Source organism: Aptenodytes patagonicus, chromosome 5 (assembly GCF_965638725.1).
Source record: "Aptenodytes patagonicus chromosome 5, bAptPat1.pri.cur, whole genome shotgun sequence".
NCBI lineage: Eukaryota > Metazoa > Chordata > Aves > Sphenisciformes > Spheniscidae > Aptenodytes > Aptenodytes patagonicus.
This window is the reverse complement of record NC_134953.1, coordinates 36,618,216-36,643,338: the sequence shown is the minus strand read 5'-3', so window position 1 is coordinate 36,643,338 and position 25,123 is coordinate 36,618,216.

Below are 25,123 nucleotides of genomic sequence, written 5' to 3'. Positions count from 1 at the left end.
ACAGCAAACAAAATATAGGCAATGAGGAGGATGACTGTCACTTCCTCATTGCCAAGAGATCCAGTATTTCCACAGAGTCAATGGCTAAATTCCTCACTAACATATGACACCTCGTAGGTGCTGTCCTAAAGCACTTATAAGCTGAACAAAATTGATTCATTTGACCCACTGCTTGGGACCTGAGGGACAATGCAATTTACTGCACTTAGAGGAGCTAAGATACATAAAATGTGATGACAACTTATTTTAGGTATCTTGCTGAACCAATACAAATTCCTCTACTCAGGCCAGTCACCAAATGACAATACAACCATGTCTTTTGGCACTCTGGTGCCAAAGTAATGTCCCCTGTAATCCTGACATCGTAAGATCTGCACTAGCATAGTGTAGAGATTTTTAAAGTAATAAATATATAAGAAGAAGAAGTAGTGATAAACAGCAGTTAATATTCATATTTGTGAATGGTTGTTATTCACATTGAAACTAGACTCTCCCACAGGTCTTTGGACCTATTTAGCTGCGTACACATAAGAAGCCCACTTAGTCTATGATTCTCTAACCACAGAATTTGCCACATAAGTATTGAGTTCAATATGAATGTCCATGTGTGAGTGCCCTTATGTTTTGTTTGCATGTATGTATATTTATAAACACGCATGAAATCTGAAATCCACACAAAATTTGGAGAGATTTATGTCTTCCAATTAAGTGAAATGTTTGAAAACATTCTGATAGATACAGTACATGTAAATTATTGTTACATCATCTTCCAGAACATGAATAAAGTACTGTACAGCAACTTACATCCATATGGAGAGCTTCTCCTTTCTTGTCATCTAAACTCGGACACATGACAGTTTTAATATTTAACCTTTAGCAGCATCTTCTAACAATCCCAAGTGCTCTCAGAGCTGGGCTGCTGAATCTCAAAACTATTCTTTCACCAAATTCCCAAACCTCAGATCTCACTAGATAGTCTCTATGTGAAAGGAATAGCTGTCAGCTAAAAACTCTGAATCATAAACTAAACTGAATGTTGTAATGAAACAAGTTATGTAAAGATTATATTCTGTTTGTATCTTCATTTTCATAATTTAGGTCAATAAAAAAAATCTTTCTGTTTTCATTTTTACATTAATTTGCTGCACTATCTCTTTTCCCTGCATTTGCATTGCCATAGAAGTCAGTCAGTCTTAAATCTACTGACTACAAAGAATGCAGGTCCTGCAAATAAGCAGTTTCTGGTAAGAGTTTTAACCTCTTGCATATAGAAACCCATGATTAAGGAGCATAGTTCTGAGTTTTAATTTAGAACAGAAAATACAAAGAAAAAAAGCCCACTTATAAAAAAGAATTATGTGGATTATATATGGCCAAGGCAAGGAAGAAGAGCTGAAAGTCAAGTTTACCATCCTGGAAGAATACTCAATGGGTTAAAAATACCATGTGCTAAAAACTGGGACAAAAATCCCCAAACAATTTTGAAATATTCTGTGAGTCGATAAACTGAACTTAAACAACATTTCTAACCAAAATGCTTTCTTAAAATTTTACCAAGCTCCTATAAGCTTAGCATGTGTGGCTGTCATTAAGAAGAGGAAGAAAAGGACACAACGTAATCAATGACTTCTCTCCAGAGACTACCATTTCTGTCAGACATTTCACCAATGGATGCTAATAAAAAAATATGTAGTCAGTTGTCGGCTCCTTGAGCTATTATGGGCCTTACAGAAGCTCTGCTGCATTCTATTGATTTACATGGATCAAATTTGGGCACACATTTAGATGACACTTTGAGCAGATGCTAGTTCTTTAAGCAAGAGGCTTTTTCCTAGGCTTAGATTAAAACCAGGGTGATATCCAATCTTTATTTCCATATATGTAACACACCTACATAAGTAATATTATCTGCTTTACCTGAGAAAGAATAGACATGCACTGATAATAGTCCAAAACAGCCTCTTTTCTGACTTTTTTTATTTTTTAATGTCAGTTCTCTCAGACGTTAGTTTTTCTTAGATCTTCTGTGCAGAAATCTAAGATAAATTTTAGTTCCACCTGTGCAGAAAGATTCTGGGCTGACATGAAGTCCTCTTACTAGTATCACTCACAGCTATTTAAGTGTGTCTTTAGACAGGGCTCAAGTATTGCTCAGCACAGTCGTCCTGCTTCCCTATGGAGGATCTTACAGTCAGCCTCTCTCATGTATAGAACTTATGTACCTTAAAGTTTCAAAGCATCTTATCAGATTTTTGGAACAGAAAAAGCTTGAGTACATGAAACCTGATGGGTTCAAGTAATCATATTTTTCCATTCTAGAAAAAATAATCATTTCCTATAGTTGTTCCTATTATAATATTAATTGAAACTGTGTCTATTTGTTTGAATATTCTTTGTACGACAAGAGAGGGCCAAGCAATACTGATTTAGGAGTACACTCCATACTTAAAAGATGCATGATTAAAATTTTGGTAAGATTCTTTGCAACAGACTTCCCTTAACATCCTTTTCCACAAAGGCTGATTTCTATTCGTATGGAAGAGAATGGATTTTTGTGAGTGACTTCATTTGGGAAAGAACAGCTCATATGTTATGTGGCAGACTTGTAAACTCATGTCCTGTTCTGCTGTTCCTCTTCCTCTTTTTTCCCAATTACAAAGAAATAAATACAAAGTGGGTGTCAGACGACGTATGTCATGTTGTGTTTTGAAATCAATAAGCATTACACTTTAAACATTCACGCTGCTTAGGCTCATCCTGTAAGACTGGTTTCATAAAGAAATTGTGGATTTCATCAGTGCAGAAATTGTAATGCTTCCAAAACCTTTAATAGTCTCAAACTCCCATTTCACTTCAATGATAGGCATAATTCAATCTTTTCTCTGCCTCCTAGAAGATACCCTAGGCATATTCAAAACCAAAATAGAGCTATAGCAAGAAATCGTACTCACCAACATGTTGCCTACTTGAAATGCTGAGTCGGTCTAATCATCAACCCCTCTACAATTACTTTTCCAAGAGCCAGGCAGTGACTGGAGATGAGATTTTCTAGTTTGCAAGCAGGTGATTTAGTATATTAACAAACAATATAACACAGACAGCTTGGAAAAAACCCTACACGAACCCTGGCAGGCCACCCCCATGGCTGGCTATGTGAATACTTGAAGAAGGGTGGCAAAAAGCTGAGGGGGTCTCAGGGAACGTAAGTCAGTAGGGAAGTAGAAAGATTGCAAATCTGGGTATGCAAAAAAGAAACAGAAAAGAATTGAACTCGGGAGGTAAAAGGGCAAAGATTATACATGTATTATCTGAAGACTCTAAGTCTGCTCCAAACCTAAAATGTAAAACAGAGTTCCTGGCATGTGGACACAGCAGTTGGCTATTATTTCTTGAAAATGAATGCTTATATCTGACAGAGCATAAGCCCCACATACACATGAAAGCTGCTAACACCACCATCAGGCTGGTTTTAATAACAGTTTTTAGAGTGAAGAGTTGCAAACAGACATAGCTTTCAAAATATATATGAAACAAAGTTCTATAGAACCCTTAGCATGCAAGGTCTCAGAGATTCCATCCCAGAGAAAGTAAAGATTTTAGTGCTTCCTTTTTTTTTCCAACACTATGCTACATATAATCATTTCCAGAAAAAACAGTCCTTAAGCATGTGATGAAAGTGATGAAAACCCTCAACAGAAAAGCTGAACATATAAACATATGGAAAACACAATTAGTAAACAATCCACAAGATGAAGTTTGTCCTCATTAAGCATTTGCTGAATAACTCAGGAGAAAAAACTGTAAAATTCAAAGTCTGTTGTAAAACAGTTTGCAAACAAAATAAAAGCCTAAACCAGTGTAGCAAATAGTTTGTAATGAACTGTTTGCCTCCATAATACATCTTGGGAAACCAACTTCCCGCTTTACCCTTTTTGAAAGTTATTTCAGAACAGTATTTGAAAGTAACAATTTTGTTCTTTCTGCCTGTCAGAACTTGCTTTGTAAACACCTTCCTTTCTATGCTTCTTATTAAGTGCACGTTTACCCTTCATCAGTGGCATAATATCTACACTTCCGATTTTGTAAAGCAGTTCCCACAGAGGAAACAAAGCAAACACATGCTTAACTAACTCCACTGAAATCAACCTAAGAATTTAAAATTAAGCATTTGCGCAAACATTATCTTAAATAAAAACTGACATAATCCTGTATATCCATGTTATCAAGAACTGTGATCTAAAGGCTTCTCATTACATAAACGCAATCTTCAAATTCACTAACTCTTATCAGTAAAGGCATTTTATGAAAAGAAGCAAGCAGCGAAAATTTTTCTACACAGGTTAACTTGGGGACTGTCTTTGCTTTTTCAAACATTTTATATGTGGAAGAAGAGGCTAGGCAACGCGGGCTTGTTTTGTTTTGGTTTTAACAGAACCTAAAATGGCTTCCTGAAAAGTATTCCCTTGATATTTTGCACAAGGTGATCCTCAGATGGTCATTTATCTCTTTTGCTGGAAATACTCTATTTGCTACACTTTCTGTGGGAATGAATAAGTATATTCTTTCCAGAGTCAGAAGTTTTTTAATTCTGAGAGAAATCAACTTATTTCCAGGTGGATAATACACAGAGGTTCATGAGAGCTTTTTCTGTGAGAAGGCAGCCTGTCTGCACAAGTAACGGACTAAGCTACTGTACTGCAGTGCAGTCTCCTGACCTGACATCCCTATAAAGTCTGCTCTCACAGCTAATGAGATGGGATTATGCAGCTCTGCATTTATTAACAGCATACAATTGCATTTCATATGCTGAATTTCATCCCTAAATTTGATATCCAAGTGTTCCATAACAAATTGACAGCATCTAACTTACGCAGTATCAACAAGTATCTTTTGTTACAACTTGTATTTGTGTAAAACAGTTTATTCAATTTGTTGCCCTGACAGTAAAAGCACATATTCCCTATTAGAAGAACAGGATCTAGTGTATTGACAGTATCCTTGACATTTTTTGTCCTATTCCTATAACACATCATCGTTGCTGTGGCTTTTTGATTAATTTACATTACATGCTGTTGAAAAGTAGGTTCTTGGACCACGTTGTGTGGAAATCTATGCAAAAAGTATATTTGATAGGCAATATTTGTGCTCATTACTCAAATGGGGGCTTTTAAACAGAAAAGGTTATGGATGTATACAAACGGATGGGCATTTATACTTTTAAGATGCCTACCTAAACATAGCTAGGATCTGTTACAGAAGTAGGAGTGGGATGTGTAACAAAAATAAGCATGGAGCATTGACTGTAACAGAATAATGATTTATTGGTTTTATTACTACACGACCATCTGTCTGTTCCTAGGTTCACAGTTTGAAAGGATACAGAGAAAATCCCATTCAGGTGAAAGTACAGGACAAAGCACTGTCCTGAAAAATTTCCCAGGACACTGAGATCAACCCATGATTCACAGGGATAACATCCAAGCTTCATTAGAAAGACAAGTCACCCTAACTTATGCATTTGTTGGTCTGAAATATTTACATGATCTAGTATCTAGTGGTTCTAAAAGATACTCATGAAGACAGGATGAGTATTTTAGATAAATTGCAAAGTTAATGTTTGGAAAAACAGTAATTATTTTGACATTAAAATTATATGGGTCATACAGCAGGAAGGAATCCTATTAGCTAGGCCATCTCCTGAACTCAAGGCAGGTTTAGCAGTTCCCGGTCATTATTGACAGACATTGTCTTCACTGTTTAAACTCTCCTATTATGGATACTCTATTGTCTCCCCCAGTGAATCCATTCAAGGACTTCTGTACCCTCTCATGATAAAAGTTTTAATCTGCGTCTACCCTGAATATTTACTCCTCAGGTTTAAGTTCATGCTTCTTGCACGTAAGCACTACAGTTATGTGGGAACAGGTAGTGCCTTTTCAGCTAGAAACAGTCTTTTACATACTTGAAGATACTTAAGTTCTCCTCCTACGCTTTCCTCCACCTTCTCACATCTTTCTTCTTTAGGCTAAAGAAACTCCATTAACTGTCTTTAAAGAATTACAGAAAATGCAGTGAAAGAGAACTATCCTTATGCTCTCCTCTGGACCCTCTCCCAGTGGTTTGCATCCATCCTGATTTTTTTTCCTCAAACTGGGAATATGACTCCATCTAAGCTGAGTTGCAAGGATTATTTTATTGTATATATCTTATGTCTTACAAATGCTACCACTATGTATATAATGCAGTACTGCATTTGCTTTTTTTTCACAACAGCACAGTATTTTTGACTCCTCTTCAGCTTGGGAGCCTCAACTATCAGATGCTTTAAAAAAAAAAAAAAATTTGTTTTGTGTGCTTGATAAATTCCAACTGCAAAGTACACTTCTGACTGAACCACAGATTTGATTTTTAGACCATTTCATCAGTCTGTCATGACTTCTTTTCAGTTACAAACCTGCCTTCCAACCTGTGCTGTTCTTTCCAGCTGCATGCTACTGTCAAGTATAATAAGCATATTTTCTACTCCATTATTTGAACCACTAATGAAGATACAAAGCTGTACAAAACTCTGGACAGTCCCCCTGGAAAACCTGACTGATTCCAATTCAGTAGCAGATCATTGAGAACTACTGTCTGTGAACCGAGTATCCAGCCAGGTTTGCATAAATTCTGCAATAGTTTTTCAAGACCGTTATGAGAAAGAAAAATCAGATTACATCAAAGACTTACTAAGTTCAAAACAATATAAAGGGAGGGAGGCAAGTACAAGTGCAATATGAATAAAATAAGATATTCCACATATATCGTTGTGTACCTGGCAGATGTGTAAAGCTTATAAATGTGTATGTCAGTTGGGCAATCTTAAGACAGAAGAGGTCATATCTGAGGGGGTATTTGTTTAAGAGAAAAGGCTGCTTGTACAGCTTTAGACCTTATGATGTCATTTGTCTTATTCTTGCTAAGAAAAAGTAGTAGACAGTAAAAAAACTATTAGACTTTTGCTTTGTCCATACTTAATTTATTAGTTATAAAGATGGTCATATCTACACCTTATGATTTCTACTGCGCAAACAGCATACGCATTTTCTGGGAAAACTTCAACAGCTTACATGGGACTACATAATAAGAGAAAATTATTTAAAGAATGTACATTTAACTGGTCTACCTTTGTCTAAAGAGCACTTTCTTTCAGTTGTGGAAAACTGCATTTGGCACACACAACCACCTATACATCAGCAACCAAACAAGATCAAAGCAAGATCTTATCTTCTGAGTGACCTGTGTTACCTTTTAAAGCTTGATATCCATTTAGTTTTGAATGGAGCTGAAAAACAATAAGCTTTACTAAAATTCCCAAATGTATCAAAACAAAGCCTCCATACTGCAAACACTTATATGTGTGTAAACTCAAGATGTAAACAAGCTCATCACTTTTAATAGGATTATAAATATACCTAAAGTAAAGCATACAAAACATTATTTGAAGGCTTAAGTAACTCAGATGGTTGATTCATGATATTGTTAAACCAACATAAATTTGGTCTGCTACCCCATGAGGCAGTCCTATTCTCAGCTTCCCATTCTGATGGTACTCTAAAGGTTTGGTTGGATCTGTGGTGCATGATGATTAAAAGCCAAATCAGTCCCCTGAACTGTCTGAATGCACAACCACAAAAGTGTCAGCATGAGAGGGGCAGCAAAAAGGCTGGGACAGTCTTGTTTGGCAGCAACCCCGCTGTATATTTACTTCAAGTCATCATGGCACTGCAACCAGACCAAAACATAAGACACCTTATTTGACTTTGGCTCAGCAATTTTTTTCAAAAATGTCAGTAAGAAGGTACTGTAAAATATTACTCAAAAGGAAGTGCCATGTCATAGAAAAAAATGTTTGTTCCCCTTTCTTTAACTTCCAAGTTATTAATAAAAAAAAAAGCATTTTCAAGTGATTTACGTTGCATTACCTAATCTAAAAACGTTATTGGAGAGCTCATAAGTGAAAAGATGAGAAACACACTCTCAAGAGATAAGTGATGAAGAGAAAAAGTACTGTATATTAAAAAAAATTAATACAAACCTGAATCAAGAAAAAATTCACTGAAGTAAAACACAACCTGTACTGTGATAGAATATATTGTTCAAGTAATTGCAAAATGCCCAAGTATTCTACTTTCGCCTGGTAACAGTATCTATGGAATGGTTTAAATCCTATCAGTATTAGTGAGTAATCCTCATAATATCAATCTAAGATAAAGAAGTGATTTCACATTATTAAGAAAACAAAGAAGGCAGCACATGTGTAAAAGACTGAAATCCTAGGTGACTTGACTCTTTATTCTTACTGTAACTCTCCTTTACCTTTCTCTCCAGGGAATTCCAGTGAGATCTGCAAGATCAGTCTAGGATTATAGTACTTTTAAGCTGAACTGAAGATAAAAGAAAGTTTTAACAGCTGCTCAAAGCCAGTCATTGAACCAATAATTTAATAATTATCTCAAGGACCTCATGTGTCACTAAGCCCTGTTCAGCACAATAATCAGTAATGTGTATATTAAAATTATCAAACACCTTAAGTATACCTTCTCTCTCATTCTGTCCCCATTGTGACTATTTTAAATGAAACTGAAATACATTTGTACCTTCACAGAAGTACAAATATTCTTTCTTTCTCTTACCCATAACTTTGGATTTATCAACTTTATTCCTCCTTTCTAGACCATTCCCTTATTTCTCAATGGACAATGTAATAAAAGTCTGGGGGCAGTCTTCTCAGCACTTTACTAACTGTCCTCCTGATCTGTGCAACACTTCATGCGCTCTAATTTAACTTAATCCTGCATGCTTTAATTTAGGATTAGATTAGCCACCATAATCCAGCCTTGGAGCAGAGTGGTGCAGTTGTGAATACTTACAAAGCAATAATAAAAGATAATTATTCTCTGCCAGACTCATTACTTTCCATTTCAAACACCAAAGCCGTAAAAATTACTTGCCCAGCCTCTGGACGGCGCTGGGCCCTGTTTCGCCTCCTGTTTTCGTTATGTGCCAATCTAAACAATTTGCTCTTTTTTCATTCTTATATGTTCTTAACATAAGATCACGTCAGCACTGATCTTTGATAAACCCCACATAGTGTCAGAAACCAGACTGAAGGGTAAACCTTCAACACCTCTGTAAGAGGGGAAGAGAAAGGGTAGAAAAAACAAACACAGCAAACTTAATTTTAAGAATAGACTTAATGCATGGACCTAGCAAAATTAAGAGAGGCGTCCAGGATCCGCTAATAAACTGAATTCGGGTTGCAACTTGACCTGAAGTTAGACAGCTATTAAATCCCAAGTCCTCACAAAGCACACGAGGTGAAAAAACCCCCAAAACTATAGAGGGGGGAAGGAAATAGGGGAAAAGGAGAAGCAGAAAGAGAAATTCCTGACTCCTTCTAAGGTGCTGAGCAGGAACTCCACTTGCCTCCAGACACAGAAAGCCACTGCTTTTCTTGCTAATGGCCTGTTTTCTGTATTGTCTGATTTATCAGCTTCTGAGTCTGAATCAGTGCAAGAAGTGTCTTAATATAAATTACAGCAGAGAAGGGGCACTCAGCATGCAAAGGCCCACCACTCCTTTCACATAATACAGAACAAAACTGTTTTCACTTAGTTTAGTCAGGCATTTGGCCCCAATTTCATCCTTTCAGGTTTTGCTGATGATCAAGCTTTTCCTTTACTACCTCCTTTCCATTCCCTCTTTCATAACCCTGCATCATCTCTTCTTATTTCATGATTTTTGCTGTCCTCACTGTCTCCCTTGAAGTGTAACTTCCTCAAGTTACTTGCCTGCTACTCTAGCTGCTACCCTGCTCTTTCTTCCTTCCTTATTTACTTCCTCACCTTTCACATCACTGCTTCTCCTTTCAGAATCTTACCCTTTTTTCCCAAGTTACTGACCATAGCCTGTTTTCACTGAATAATACAGGCAGCATACATAATATCATACATTTTCACAGAGGTGCATGTTTAAATGCTTTACTGAATGCTTTTACTGATTACTAAATGCTATACTAAATTCTAAAATCAAGACTCTAACAGTTAAATGCTGACACCTCACTGGCCTCTAGCAGGCAGAGGAAAATAAAGCTGCTGTTCTTTTCATAAGTGAAAGCAGTTAACCGTTTCCTAGGTGGGTTTAAGTCACTATATATAATGTGTGCATTCATCAACAATCGATGCTGACTCCAGACTTGTACAACTACCAAGTAAAAACATGAACATCACCTTTGATTTAGATCTAGTAGAGCCATTAAATTACTTTGAAACTGATGACAGTGAGCTGTTTCAGAATGAGAAACTGAATCAAGTCATTACAAAAATAGCTTACCAAAGCATAACTCAGTGCTGTCCTCTCTTCTCTTCCTCCTTAGTCTACACAGATATATAGACTATCAGAACAGAATACCAAAAGGCAATGAGAAAAAAACTGAAAGTATATTTCATAGCAAAACACTTGCTATGCAAGTGTAATAATGTGTTTCATTGCAAAACACATTATTACATGAGGCATCAACTTCCAGACAGGTATGATTCTGAACCCTCAAAAAGATGAAACGCTCTTTCAAGAACATGTAACATGTTTTCCTTTAAAGTGATATTTAAAACAGGGAAATTAGATTTTATGGGAGAAGTTCTTATTTCAGTCGAGAGAGATACGTGTATACAGACCAGTTAACCCACTTTCTAAAGCCACAATTTCTCATACTTTACAAAACACCCAAGCTCTAGTTCACTTGAAATTTAAGATTTGGAACTTCATCTCCAGCCTCTTCAGAACATTGGCCACAGCACACTATGAGATGTGGAAGACCAGAAGATCTACAGATGGAATTCTCAACAAGAACATCCCTTAATCAAATTGTCTGCATGGGCAAGTCATGTCAAAAAGCCGAACACATGAACACAAGATACACCATCAACATCCTTAACTACTTTGCCTAACTTTGTAAGACTGAAGCTCCCTATGCTGGCTTCTTACAACATGCTACAGCACCAGCATGCTCTGTCTCATCAGTGGCCTCCAAAAAACAAAATGTTCTAATAATCCCAAATTAAAACAAATTAAGATAACAACATAAATTCAGATAACAACATAAATTAAAATAATAATTGTGCAACAATAAGCAAGCAGGAAAGATGCATCCTAGAATTGTTTAGTCAAAAGTTTTCAGGACTATTAACTTGAAGTGGTCAAGACAACCTAGTAGAGCATGACTGCTGAAAAAATGTCTGCTCCTTGGTGGAAACAACATTGATTGGCTGGGCTTAAACAGCACTATGCACATAGGTGAAACCCTACATTTATTTAAAAATCAAAAAAATGTGTTGTGTGCATAGCTTAATGAGTACGGTCTGAATGCAAACTTATTTTGCATAAAGAAATGAGCTTGAGATCTGACTGCCATGGCTATATAGACTTGTTTCTACTTTCAAAGACTTTGAAACCTCATTCAGTAAGTAAATGTCTATTATCTCTTAACAGACATCTTGTCAAACTAAGTCAAAAAGTATAAACCAACTAAGGTTGACTAAGATTTTTAAGAACTTTCTAATTTCACGATAGTATTCCCCAGTGACTGCTTCTAAAACAGACAGTGGTTAGATGCATGTTAGTGCCAAATAAAGAAAGGCAGCTAAGTAACAGTTTTAAAAAGGTTGACTGATGGGAAGCTTAAATGATGACATCTGCTCATGTACGTTTGTCAAAGAAGAAATTTATGGAGAGCAAAGAGGTTTATTTCACAGTGTTTTAACAAAAAGGACAAAGTAAAACAAAATACGTCATGGTATTGTACACAAGGGGAAAGTCTTAAAAGTTATACAAGTTCTAGAAATTTGGTTAGACAATTAAATTTGCCAACATCTTCCAATGGAATGGGCACAGCAATTGACATTTTATCAATCAAGACAAAAATAAACCTTTCCATTTCTCTATTTCATTGATACTTTATGCAAAGGGGAAATCTTCCAAAATACTGTCTGTATCAAGGGCATGTGTGTAAGCATGTATGCTCGAGGGCAGTGCAGGAGCTCAGGGACAGCACCAGGAACAGCTAAGTCAGCTAAGTAGGCCAAGTGACCAAGGTAGCTGTGAATAAAGCCTGGGTGCACAAAGCAGATATGGTCATTGCAATTGTGCCTGGGTGGTCTTGTGGTGGTTTCTTAGCTGGAGGTCACCCCTCAACAGAAGAAGAGAAGTTTTCAACTACCAACATAAATGACAAGGAAGGACTGGTGAAAATAGCTTAAATAAAAAAGGTATCAATAAGGCAATATATTACATGAGTTGGTCCTAATCCAGCAAAATAACAAAACATAGAATCATAGAATCATAGAATCATAGAATCATTAAGGTTGGAAAAGACCTCTAAGATCACAGGGTCCAACCGTCAACCCAACACCACCATGTCCACTAAACCATGTCCCTAAGCACCTCATCTACACGTCTTTTAAATACCTCCAGGGATGGGGACTCAACCACCTCCCTGGGCAGCCTCTTCCAATGTTTAACCACTCTTCCAGTAAAGAAATTTTTCCTCATGTCCAATCTAAACCTCCCCTGGTACAACTTGAGGCCATTTCCTCTCGTCCTATCGCTAGTTACTTGGGAGAAGAGACTGACACCCACCTCGCTACAACCTCCTTTCAGGTAGTTGTAGAGAGCGATGAGGTCTCCCCTCAGCCTCCTTTTCTCCAGGCTAAACAAGCCCAGTTCCCTCAGCCGCTCCTCATAAGACTTGTTCTCCAGACCCTTCACCAGCTTTGTTGCCCTTCTCTGGACATGCTCCAGAGATATATAATGCATGATAATATTGTCTGAAATTTCTCAAATCACAAGCTATACAACTTTCCATTCAACATTATAAATTTATCTGACCATCTAATTGCCAAATTCTTCCTCAAGAATGAAGGTGTGAAAGAATTAATCTTACAAGCATGGTTCCTGTACAAAACGTTAACATAAAAATTGCAACTGAATTAAGAAGTAGCTACTGAAACGTTCAAGGTATGTGCACATATAAGGATATCACAGAAAATTATCTTCAGCATTGTCAGGTCACTGCTGACCCATACTATAACTTGAGAGGGACAGTTTTGTGGAAAATAGACAAGAATTAAATCGCATGCAATTTTGAAAGCCTTATAACTCAGCAGGTCTACCAAGCTATGTGGCAAAACTTTTCCCAACCTCTGATCTATAGTTTTCTCTACAGAGAACAAAAGCCCTTTTGTATTAATTTTAACTGGATTCTCTCAACAATGTTTAAAACTTAGTTTTCTCAATGTAAATTCAGAGTGTGATATAGAACAGCCATATCTATAATAGGAGCAGTATTTGCAAAGCTTTTATTGGTGAGGAAATCACAACAGAGTTCAGGTGGTGCTACTTTCTCTTGGTGTACTTCAGTCCAAATTCAGCATTATAAAAATTGCTTTGTTTTTGACCAGTTTTGCTCAAAATTTATGTGTCTTCATGAGGCATGAAATTCTAATTTCATTGCCCTGCTATTCACTGAAAAAACTTATAAGGGGAAAATACGGTTTTGATAACTGCATTTGTGTACAATTTACTGCATGGTTACAGTATATTGTTTACCATCCACTTTATTTCCAGATGATCCATGTAGAATAACTGCTGTTGCTACCAGCTGAAGGTATTTAGATACCTAAATATATAGCCAGGTGCCTTACTAGGATTTCTAATGCACTTGGTTACAACTTTAGATAAATAATTACCCTTAAAAATTGTGATACGTTACTATAAGGGATGGTGTCCTCTGTGTGTGTGCATTCACATCATTAGCTCAGTTTCTGTTAATGGGAATCTGCTCTTTGGTTGTTAAAAGGGAGAGATGTTTTATTTTGACAGATAGATGGAGATAAATAAAAAAAGAAAATGGTGATTTTTAAATTAAATACTCTTTCATCTAGTGAACATCTTAGAATGCTGAAGATACGCTTCTGAATATTGCTTAAGCACATGCTGTATGTAGCATGCTGGGTTTTACCCCTGTTATCTTTTGTTAGTTCCTCTGTGTTTTTTCTCCTAACATAAAGAAAGATGTCAAGTTCTAAGGGAAAGACAATGGGAATAATCGTTCTGTGGCAACTTTCAATAAAAACCTCTAACACTGAGTTATGAAAAGACAGGCCTCTATCTTCAGTTCTTTCTCACTATCACCAAATGCCACGACAGACTGAGAGTTACCACACCTCTAATGGTGTACAGAGTCTGTACACACCCATGTTATAAATCTCAGCTAGCAGACGTTTGTTTGAAATCCATGAGAGTTGTTTTTTCCAATAATGTCTTGTATCCATCAGTGTTTGTATTTCATGATAGGTTTATAGCATTTACTAGCGATACTGTGCAGGTAGATCTCTCTTGAAAACAATGACTTCTAAATTAACTGATAATCATTAAGTAATAATTATTCAGTTAACAAAAATCAGAAATAATGTGAAAAAATAATATTGCTTTTGCCACTTTACAGAAATAGGAATGGATAAAGTAATAAAGTGGCCATATGAAGTCATCTTGCTGGAAGTATTGGGCCCGTGTATTTGAAATCTATATTCCACCAGAGCAATGAAATGCTGGAGCAGCAACCTGGCAATTTGGCATTCACCTGCACACTCATGAATCATTAATCGGAACTTCTGAAACGTCCTCTATTACAAATGCCTGTCCCTTGGAACCATTTATGGATTCAGAGAAAATGAGTTATGATTATGACTAACAGAGTGAAGAAAGACTGGAAGAACATAGTAAGTCGAAACAAAGGAATGAGTCAACACTGGGGAAAAAAAAGACTAATATTGGAACTAAGAACTCAAACAAGAAATACTAAATAGGACAAAACTCGTAAGCATGTCAAGAACAGAAGAAACTAATGCTAGTATCAATTAACAGAGCTGTCCCAACAGTTATTAACACTGATTCTATGGAAACATTGCTGTAGAATGAGGAACCCTTCTGGATACTGAACTAATCAAAGGGCAAAATTAAAAGCACTGTATTAGCCTCAGCCAGGCTATGCCTGAACCTTTAACTCCATGACTAATGTTAATGCAGCTTTGAAATATAAAATCTATCCTAACAAAAAAGATATACTGAAGCTGCATGCACACATGCTACACAATGTAGCACATGGCTCACACCTCAAGAACTCTTTAATTCCATTCAATTACCTCTTAGTTGTTGTTCTTAAGGAGAAGCGTTTTCCATTTCAGCTATATGTCTTTACCACTCTTTCCAGTAGCAGAAGTCCCTTAAATTAATGAAAAACATCAGAGAACTGTAGAAAGAGAAAATAACTTGCCAAAGAAATCTTGCAAACATTTTACTGTTGCCTGTTTTAATCTCTTGTTAGCATTCTTTATGTAGGGTTTCTGTAACATGCTGCATTTGACTAGAGGCCTTGTCAGATCATGAACATTTTATCAGGTTAAAGGAATTCTCTCCTTTCTGCTAATTTGACTTGTGTATCTTACACTACTAAATTTAGATTATACTGGAGCAAGACTGAAGTATGTTAAAATTGCAATTTCAAATTACAGTAACTAACCACTGATGGTCTGCTTTATTCACTTATTGTGGCACACCATTTCCTAACCAAATTCAACTTAGATAAAAGTGAGAACATTTACATAAACTTACACCAGATAAAAGCTCTGTGGCAATCTCTGACTGCACTGGATTTAAGCCTTTTCACGCCTGTTAGTAACTGTTATATTTCTATTTTGCCAAGACACAATTTTCTCAGATTCTTGAAATTCTGAACGTTGCATTGAAACATGGAATGGTAGGTACCAAGCCTTGTACAGATCCTCCTTTAATTACATGTGGTACAACGCAGAGAATACAAGATCTCTTTCTCTCCCCAATATAGGTTATAAGTGAACCCTTGAATTAAACCTAAACAAATGAAAGCAAGAGATAATTCCAATTAATGATTTGCATTATAAAATGTGTTATGTTCCAACTACCCATTTGAGAATTCAAATTATGTACCTAGCACAGGTTCTGCTAAGTACAGATACACTGTTGCCATCAAAGTTCGTATTTCTAGGTATGTGTAGACTGTGAAATAGAGCGCCCCACCCAAAAAAGGAGTTTTAAAGGCTGAAGTGTAACATACTTTTAATAGAAATATAACATTATCAAAAGAAGTATTTTTAGGACTTCAAAGAAAAATTTTATTTTCTACCATTGTATTGGCTCTAGTTTTTGTTCCTCTCTGTCAAAAGCCATCCCCTGCCTCCATTCTAAGAACATTCCTTTTCCTAGATTTTTGCCCCTTCTCTATGATTATCAGCTTCCCTGCTCTCTCTATGTATTTCTTCACTGTACATTATATGATCCTGCAAGGATCAGAATATCTGTAAGGTTTTTAATTCCTACTCCATTTTCCTGTCCCTTCATGTTTCTAGGCTTGTATCTACCATCTAATATACTTGCTCTCTGGTGATTATAGAACAATGTAATTCTACATTAACCTTCCTTACAAACTAAATAAGTACTTTTAAGATTCATTTTCCTCATGAAAAATTTTGATAACCTTAATATGTAAAAATGTTACACTTTGGTAATGAGATTCAAATGTTTCTAAAAACACTTTCTATTCATGTGGGTTTTACACTGCAATCCAAATTCACAAACTAGCAAATATTCGTTTCATTTTCTACAGCCAGATGGAGTCATTTCCCATGTGCTTATTTAATGAATTTCACCATTAATTAGAATAGTCTGCCAGTGGTGATCAATAAACATTTTCGATATTTACAGAGTAAGCATTCTGAAGAACAGCCACAGACTAAAAGGACAGAGGGAGGGAAGAGACTGTAAGATTTCATTAGCTTAATTAGCAACAGTTTCATAACCTTCACAGAACACGAGTGTTTCTAGTACATAGTGATTTACTTTCCCCCCACCCCTCCTGGTAACTATCCCACCCTTGTAAGCAAAGATCACTTCAATTAAAATCACAATTAAAGCAATTTTTTTAAATTTTAGAACAGAGACGTATAAGGACTTGTGGATTGGGAGGTTCAGAATCCAAATCAAAGTCAGAAACAAGTTCAATCTCTACATTTACAGTAGGAAAAATTCTAAATACAAAAAGCCCCAGATGTAGCATGCTGTCAAAAATTTGACCGGGACCCAGATTTCACATTTTGTACTATTTCTTTTTAACAGAACAATCAAAACTCAGGAAGAACTTTCAGACAGTGAGTGCAATAGGTGCCTGGACATGCTGCATGGAAAGTGCAAGTGATATAGGATCCTTGATGTGCTCGGATTATGAATTTGCTGGGTACACACAAATCAAGTGTACTATACTGGCTCAGCAGGACTGTGGTACACACATTAAATCCTATGCATCTGAACCTGTTACTTTTAATAGATCTGTGATTTTCTCAGCTTGACCATCTTCACATATTCTGACCAAACTGAAGTAGGCTGGCCATGACAGCAAACGTTAAACTCGTAAGCGGGATGAGGGCACGAGAAGATCTTATTGCAGATGACTAAGTGGTTTAGGTGGATTCAAAACTACTGGTGTCACTAAGTGGTCAGATACCTAATTACTGTTTGCTTAGATGCATGATATAAATAGTTTTATAAAAAATGTTTGACCTAATGACTGGACAAATGGCACACCTCTGACTGTGACAGAAAACTGCAGGATTTTACACCACAAATAAGCATAATACCTACAAACATTCTGAACTGAGAATTTTCTGCAAAGGGCGGGGCTCAAGGCACAGGGCATATAACAAGCAGATCTGATTATATCTGTTTTCATCCTTGCAGACAGGAAAGATGCAGAAACACTAAAAAATTCGGAGGAAAGTAAATTACACAATAGGACATATTTTTTTCTTCTGGGAAACAATATGCTAGTTCAAAGAGCAAACAATATTTTATTTTATCCAGCCACTCAAAATAGTACATGTGGAAGTTTCTTCTCATAAGCAGTTCAGGGAGACTGAGTTAGTCACAATAAGGGGAATCAGTACTCTTTAAGTTATCACCCACACTTCAGAATCATGTCTTTATGCTCAATTAGCAATCTGCAATTCTTAAATAAAGATAAGAAATTTAATCCTGTATGATGTTCCCAGATTTTCATATCCATTCTGATTGTTACTTCCTGTAAATACTCTGTTCACAATTTCTACACTGCACCCACTTTGACCTGGTTGCTTATATGGTATTTCATATGAAAATAAAGCACCTGCATAATTAGCCATCTACTATCACTACTGCGTTAGAAACACAAAAGAAACAGGTGACTTTAGGAAAGCAGGAGGAAAAAACCCACTTCCACACTTTCTCCCTCTTCTCAACATTAACATGAAACTGCACTTTGAGAATGAGCCGCCACTTACTGACAGGAAACTTGTGAATTCGTAAGTGTAGCATAATTGTTCATTCCCTCAATGTGGTAGGTTGCCTTAAGCCTATTTCTCTGCAAAAAATGCAAGAACAAGAATCACATATTAATTCCAAGAAATCAGCAATTAGACACAGCTGTATTTTTGCACATGAATTTCAGTCAACTCCAACAAGATGAAAGAATTAGATCTTTACGTAAAAGGGATTAAGAGAATAACTTATAAATAACCAATTATATAATTAAGACCTAATGCAAACTGCTTAAATATAATTCTATAGCTTAAATTTTTTATTCTCAAACCTTTTATTTGGCTTCACTTAATTCACATCAAGCTCAGATTCCACTCCAAGTTGCATACTGCAGTTTTCATACTGAGTATAAAGTGCAAGCCTGCAAAGCAGTCCTCAAGGCATGAGCCTTTCAGTTACTGCAGCTGATTTAATTGGCACATAAGCTGTGCTGGACACCTTTTAGCTCACAATCAAGGAGGAGCGAAATAAAGTTTAAACCAGCTTTAGCCCTGTTTCCTCAAGGAACAGAGATTTGATTTCCAAAGCACTGTTTCTACCAAGTAGAATCATAGAATCATAGAATCATTGAAGTTGGAAAAGACCTCTAAGATCATCGAGTCCAACCATTGCTGTTGGAATGCAATGGAATCCCTATTGCTGCAATATCTCAAAACCCCTATATTAAAATTATAACAGTTCCATGCTGATTTACAAGTTAACTTCTTAAAACTGGGATTTTGCCTTGCCAAATCCCCAGATAAGCTCTGTAATACCAAACAAGTATCAGATACCAAGCATTGTAAGTTTTCAGGATAACTGCAATAATGTCTTTCCTACCTTCCAAATATAATTCACTTTCTCCAAGCAGTCATTACCAAACAAATAACTTTTTAAAGGTCTATGACTTTTTTTGCTTTATCCCAAAACACCCTAAGATTCATGTACTACATGATTGTGGATTGCCTAAGACCTTTCTGGGCAGTATCTCATCCTCGGAACAACTTTCCCTTCTTCCTATGGTTTGGAATAAATGTTACTTATTCTTCTCTATGTCATGTTAGGAATGCATAACTCAAGCATAACTTCTCAGAATACCACTGTGGTTTACAGTCGCTAACTGCCACTGGGAAAGCAGTAAATCATTTTCTTGTCAATTCCTCGGACATCATATTGATTTGTTTTCTTGATCTTATTTACATATTTATATTTCTAACAACTGTGGGTTCCTCTGATAACGTCAGCCACTGCCATGGTAGGTACTCCGGTTCCCTTTTGATTTCTTCTTTAAAAATGATGGCCTCTGACCTGTGCTAATTACTTTTTGTCTGATTCCATGGAATTTTTAGAAAGCATATTGAGAGATCCCATTTTCAGACCTCCCTGCCTCATAGTTCACAAATACTGACTTGACATACATGACTGCTGCTTAATGGAAGCATTTTCCAGTAAAGATCTCATAAAATCTCATAAAAGTCAGATTAATATTCCAAAACAACTACATTATTTGAAAATGATGGTCCTGTTTTGCTTTGCTAAGGTAATTTTTCCTTGACCAAATTTTACCTCTATGACCAAAGTAAGCTTTTAAATTATTTTTTCCTACATTTCTTCACATATCTTACAGTAATCCTAAAGACATTTATTCAAATAACTTTTTATGTGTGACCAGTGTAAAACAACTGCAACTCTCTACATTTTTACCAGGCCTAAATAGGCTCCTTTTTTTTTTTTAACACCAATTTAATGAGCCATATTGTTCTAACATTTTCACTCACTTTCTGAAGACTCTCTGTCTCAACCATAAGCTTGGGCATTGTTGTATGTATTCAGTCTGAGGAGAGAGAGGTATTTAAAACAATTCAAATCAGAAGACGATGTATAGCCCTGGACTTGTCTCTATGGTGCCATTTAAACAACTGGGCTAAAAAGTGTGACTTCAAGCAATGCATTTCTCACCTGTATTTAGTCACAATCTTGATTATACTATTGCATGAGGACTGTACCAATATCCTCTTTGAAAATATGTTTTGTGTCTTGTTATTTCATCTCATTTCACAGTACTTTAGTTGTAGAGCATCGCTAAACTAACCTCCTCAGTTTTCCTATTGGTAATGTTCTATTCAATACTCACCACAGTACTATGAACTTCACTGAGTTTCAGCAAAGGTTTGTTCATTCCAGGCTTTCATATTATTGCCTCCGATAATGTATTTTTAAAGTATAGCACCCTACACTTGTCAGCCTCTTCTGTACTGCAGCTAAAGAGCCACAATAAGAAGAGTTATCTTTTCCACTAGTATGTAAAATTATACAGTATTCTTCCTAAATTTATTAGAGAAATATAACCTGCAAGCCTTGCTGCATAGGTTGAGGGTTTTTTCTGGAGTGCATAAATCTGCATAATTTCAGTCATGCATCCTCCTGGAGCTCAATTTCTAACTACATCATGGCACTCCATAAGCAGCTAAGGCAACACCAATTTGAGCGTCTCCTTTAAATGCACCATTCATGGTATCTTTAATGAGGCTATGACAATCTGATCTATACGAAAGCTTGTAAAGCTTTCATAGAATCATAGAATCATTGAGGTTGGAAAAGACCTCTAAGATCATCGAGTCCAACCGTCAACCCAACACCACCATGCCCACTAAACCATGTCCCTAAGTGCCTCATCTACTTGTCTTTTAAATACCTCCAGGGATGGGGACTCAACCACTTCCCTGGGCAGCCTGTTCCAATGTTTAACCACTCTTTCAGGAAAGAAATTTTTCCTTACGTCCAATCTAAACCTCCCATGGCACAACTTGAGGCCATCTCCTCTTGTCCTATCGCTTGTTACTTGGGAAAAGAGACCAACACCCACCTCGCTACAACCTCCTTTCAGGTAGTTGTAGAGAGCAGTAAGGTCTCCCCTCAGCCTCCTTTTCTCCAGGCTAAACAACCCCAGTTCCCTCAGCTGCTCCTCATAAGACTTGTTCTCCAGACCCCTCACCAGCCTCGTTGCCCTTCTCTGGACACGCTCCAGTACCTCAACGTCCTTCTTGTAGTGAGGGGCCCAAAACTGAACACAGTATTCGAGGTGCGGCCTCACCAGGGCCGAGTACAGGGGCACGATCACTTCCCTACTCCTGCTGGCCACGCTGTTTCTGATACAGGCCAGGATGCCATTGGCCTTCTTGGCTGCCTGGGCACACTGCCGGCTCATGTTCAGCCGGCTGTCAACCAGCACCCCCAGGTCCTTTTCTGCTGGGCAGCTTTCCAGCCACTCTTCCCCAAGCCTGTAGCGCTGCATGGGGTTGTGGCCGAAGTGCAGGACCCGGCACTTGGCCTTGTTGAACCTCATACAGTTGGCCTCGGCCCATCGATCCAGCCTGTCCAGGTCCCTCTGCAGAGCCTTCCTACCCTCGAGCAGATCAACGCTCCCACCCAACTTGGTGTCGTCTGCAAACTTACTGAGGGTGCACTCCATCCCCTCATCCAGATCATCGATAAAGATCTTGAACAAGACCGGCCCCAAAACTGAGCCCTGGGGAACACCGCTCATGACCGGCCGCCAACTGGATGTAACTCCATTCACCACAACTCTCTGGGCCCGGCCGTCCAGCCAGTTTTTGACCCAGCGCAGAGTCCACCTGTCTAAGCCGGGAGCCGCCAGCTTCTCCAGGAGAATGCTGTGGGAGACGGTGTCAAAGGCCTTGCTGAAGTCCAGGTAGACCACATCCACAGCCTTTCCCTCATCCACTAGGCGGGTCACCTGGTCATAGAAGGAGATCAGGTTGGTCAAGCAGGACCTGCCTCTCATGAACCCGTGCTGGCTGGGCCTGATCCCCTGGTTGTCCTGCACATACCTTGTGAGTGCCCTCAAGATGAACTGCTCCATAATCTTCCCCGGCACCAAGGTCAGGCTGACAGGCCTGTAGTTCCCCGGATCCTCCTTCCGGCCCTTCTTGTGGATGGGCGTCACATTGGCAAGCCTCCAGTTGTCCGGGACCTCCCCCGTTAAGCAGGACTGCTGATAAATGATGGAGAGCGGCTTGGCGAGCACCTCCACCAGCTCCCTCAGCACTCTCGGGTGGATCCCATCCGGCCCCATAGACTTGTGAGTGTCCAGGTGGCGTAGCAGGTCATTGACTGCTTCCTCTTGGATTATGGGGGGTTCATCCTGCTCGCCGTCCCTGTCTTCCAGCTCAGGGGGCTGAATACCCTGAGGATACCTGGTCTGCCTGTTAAAGACTGAGGCAAAGAAGGCATTAAGTACCTCAGCCTTTTCCTCATCCTCAGTGACAATGTTCCCCCCCGCATCCAATAAGGGATGGAGATTCTCCTTGGCTCTCTTCTTGTCATTAATATATTTGTAAAAGCTTTTTTTGTTGTCTTTAATGACAGCGGCCAGATTGCGTTCTAGCTGGGCTTTTGCCTTTCTCATTTCCTCTCTGCACGACCTAACGAGATCCCTGTACTCTTCTTGAGTCGCCTGCCCCTTCTTCCACAAGCGGTAAACTCTCCTTTTTTTCCTGAGTCCCAGCAAGAGCTCCCCGTTCAGCCAGGCCGGTCGTCTTCCCCGCCCGTTCTTACGGCGTACAGGGACAGCCTGCTCCTGCGCCTTTAAGACTTCCTTCTTGAAGATCGTCCAGCCTTCCTGGACCCCTTTGCCCTTCAGGACCATCTCCCAAGGGACTCTCTCAACCAACGTCCTGAACAGGCCAAAGTCTGCCCTCCGGAAGTCCATGGTTGCGGTTTTGCTGGCCCCCCTCCTTACTTCACCAAGAATGGAGAATTCTACCATTTCATGGTCGCTAAGCCCAAGTCGGCCTCCGACCACCACATCTGCCACCAGTCCTTCTCTGTTAGTAAACAGCAGGTCGAGCGAGGCACCTCCCCTGGTAGGCTCCCTTACCAGCTGTGTCAGGAAGTTGTCTTCCACACACTCCAGGAACCTCCTAGACTGCTTCCTCTCTGCCGTGTTGTATTTCCAGCAGATGTCCGGGAAGTTGAAGTCCCCCACGAGAACAACGGCTAGCGATTGAGAGACTTCTGCCAGCCGCTTGTAGAATGCTTCATCTGCCTCTTCATCCCAGTTGGGTGGTCTATAACAGACTCCCAGCAGGATATTTGCCTCGTTGGCCTTCCCCCTCATCCTTACCCATAAACACTCAACCGTATCATCATCACAATCGTTGAGCTCTAGACAATCGAAACACTCCCTAACATACAGAGCCACCCCATCACCTCTCCTTCCTCACCTGTCCCTTCTGAAGAGTCTATAGCCATCCATTGCAGCACTCCAATCATGAGAGTCACCCCACCATGTTTCTGTGATGGCGACTAAGTCGTATCTCTCCCGCTGCACAATGGCTTCCAGCTCCTCCTGTTTGCCGCCCATGCTGCGTGCATTGCTGTATATGCACTTGAGCTGGGCTATCGATTTCGCCCCCGGCATCGGCACGCCACCCCTCGGCTCATCTCTAGCGAGCCTGGTTTTATCCCCTTCCCCCTTCGAACCTAGTTTAAAGCCCTCTCAATGAGCCCTGCCAATTCATAAGCCATGATCCTTTTTCCCCTGTGAGACAGATGGACTCCGTCTGTCACCAGCAGGCCCGGTGCCATGTAAACCTCCCCATGATCAAAAAACCCAAAATTCCTCCGATGGCACCAGCCCCTGAGCCACGCGTTGATCAGGTGTGTTTTCCTGTTCCTTTCAGTATTCTTCCCTGCCACTGTAGGGATAGAGGAAAACACTACCTGTGCTCCCGATCCTTGAACCAGTCGCCCCAGTGCCCTGAAGTCCCTTTTGATCGCTGCAGGACTTCTCTCTGCAACCTCATCACTGCCAGCCTGTATAACCAGCAGCGGGTAGTAATCGGAAGACCGTACCAGCCCAGGGAGCTTCCTAGTGATGTCTCTGACCCGGGCCCCAGGGAGGCAGCAGACTTCCCTGTGGGACGGGTCGGTCGGCAATTTATATTTCCTATATAAAGATCTGACAGTAGATAATGAAAAATCCTCACTCAGTTTCTGGGTGGTTTGGTTGTTATGTTTTGGGTTGTTTGGGGTGGGGTTTTTTGTTTGTTTGTTTAATTTTAGAGTTTTATGCCTTTTCTTTGAATTCATTATTTTAAACACAGTGACGGACTGTGAATTTTTTAAACTGGCTGCCAGACTGCCCTTTGCACTGGGTTTACATATACTCTGATCATAGCAGGTCCTCATTTCACATGTGTTCACATTTTCACATTCGTAACAGTTACATAACAGGGCCCTGCCAAAGAACTTTATTTCATTCCATTATTTTACATATTTCCTAAGAAATGATGATAACATTTCAGAACACAATACAAGTCTATTTTCCTTAAGAGACAATGCTTGTTATTCAAAAATCCTGCCAAGATCACCACATGTTTGAGAACTCCAGAATGACAGTGCAAAAGGCAAAATAATACACTTCTAACTCAAACATAGGAAATAAGGTAAAAAATGAAAGTAAATATGCTATGATCCATCAGAGTTTACTGTAGCGATTACTTGGAAATTAAACAAATACTAAGTAATTAAAAGCTGCATTTTTCTCCTTCACAAAGCACACTATCTTACATATTAAAAATAAATGGCAATATTGTAAATTTAAAAGTCTAATTTATTTAAAGTGACAGAGACAAGAAAC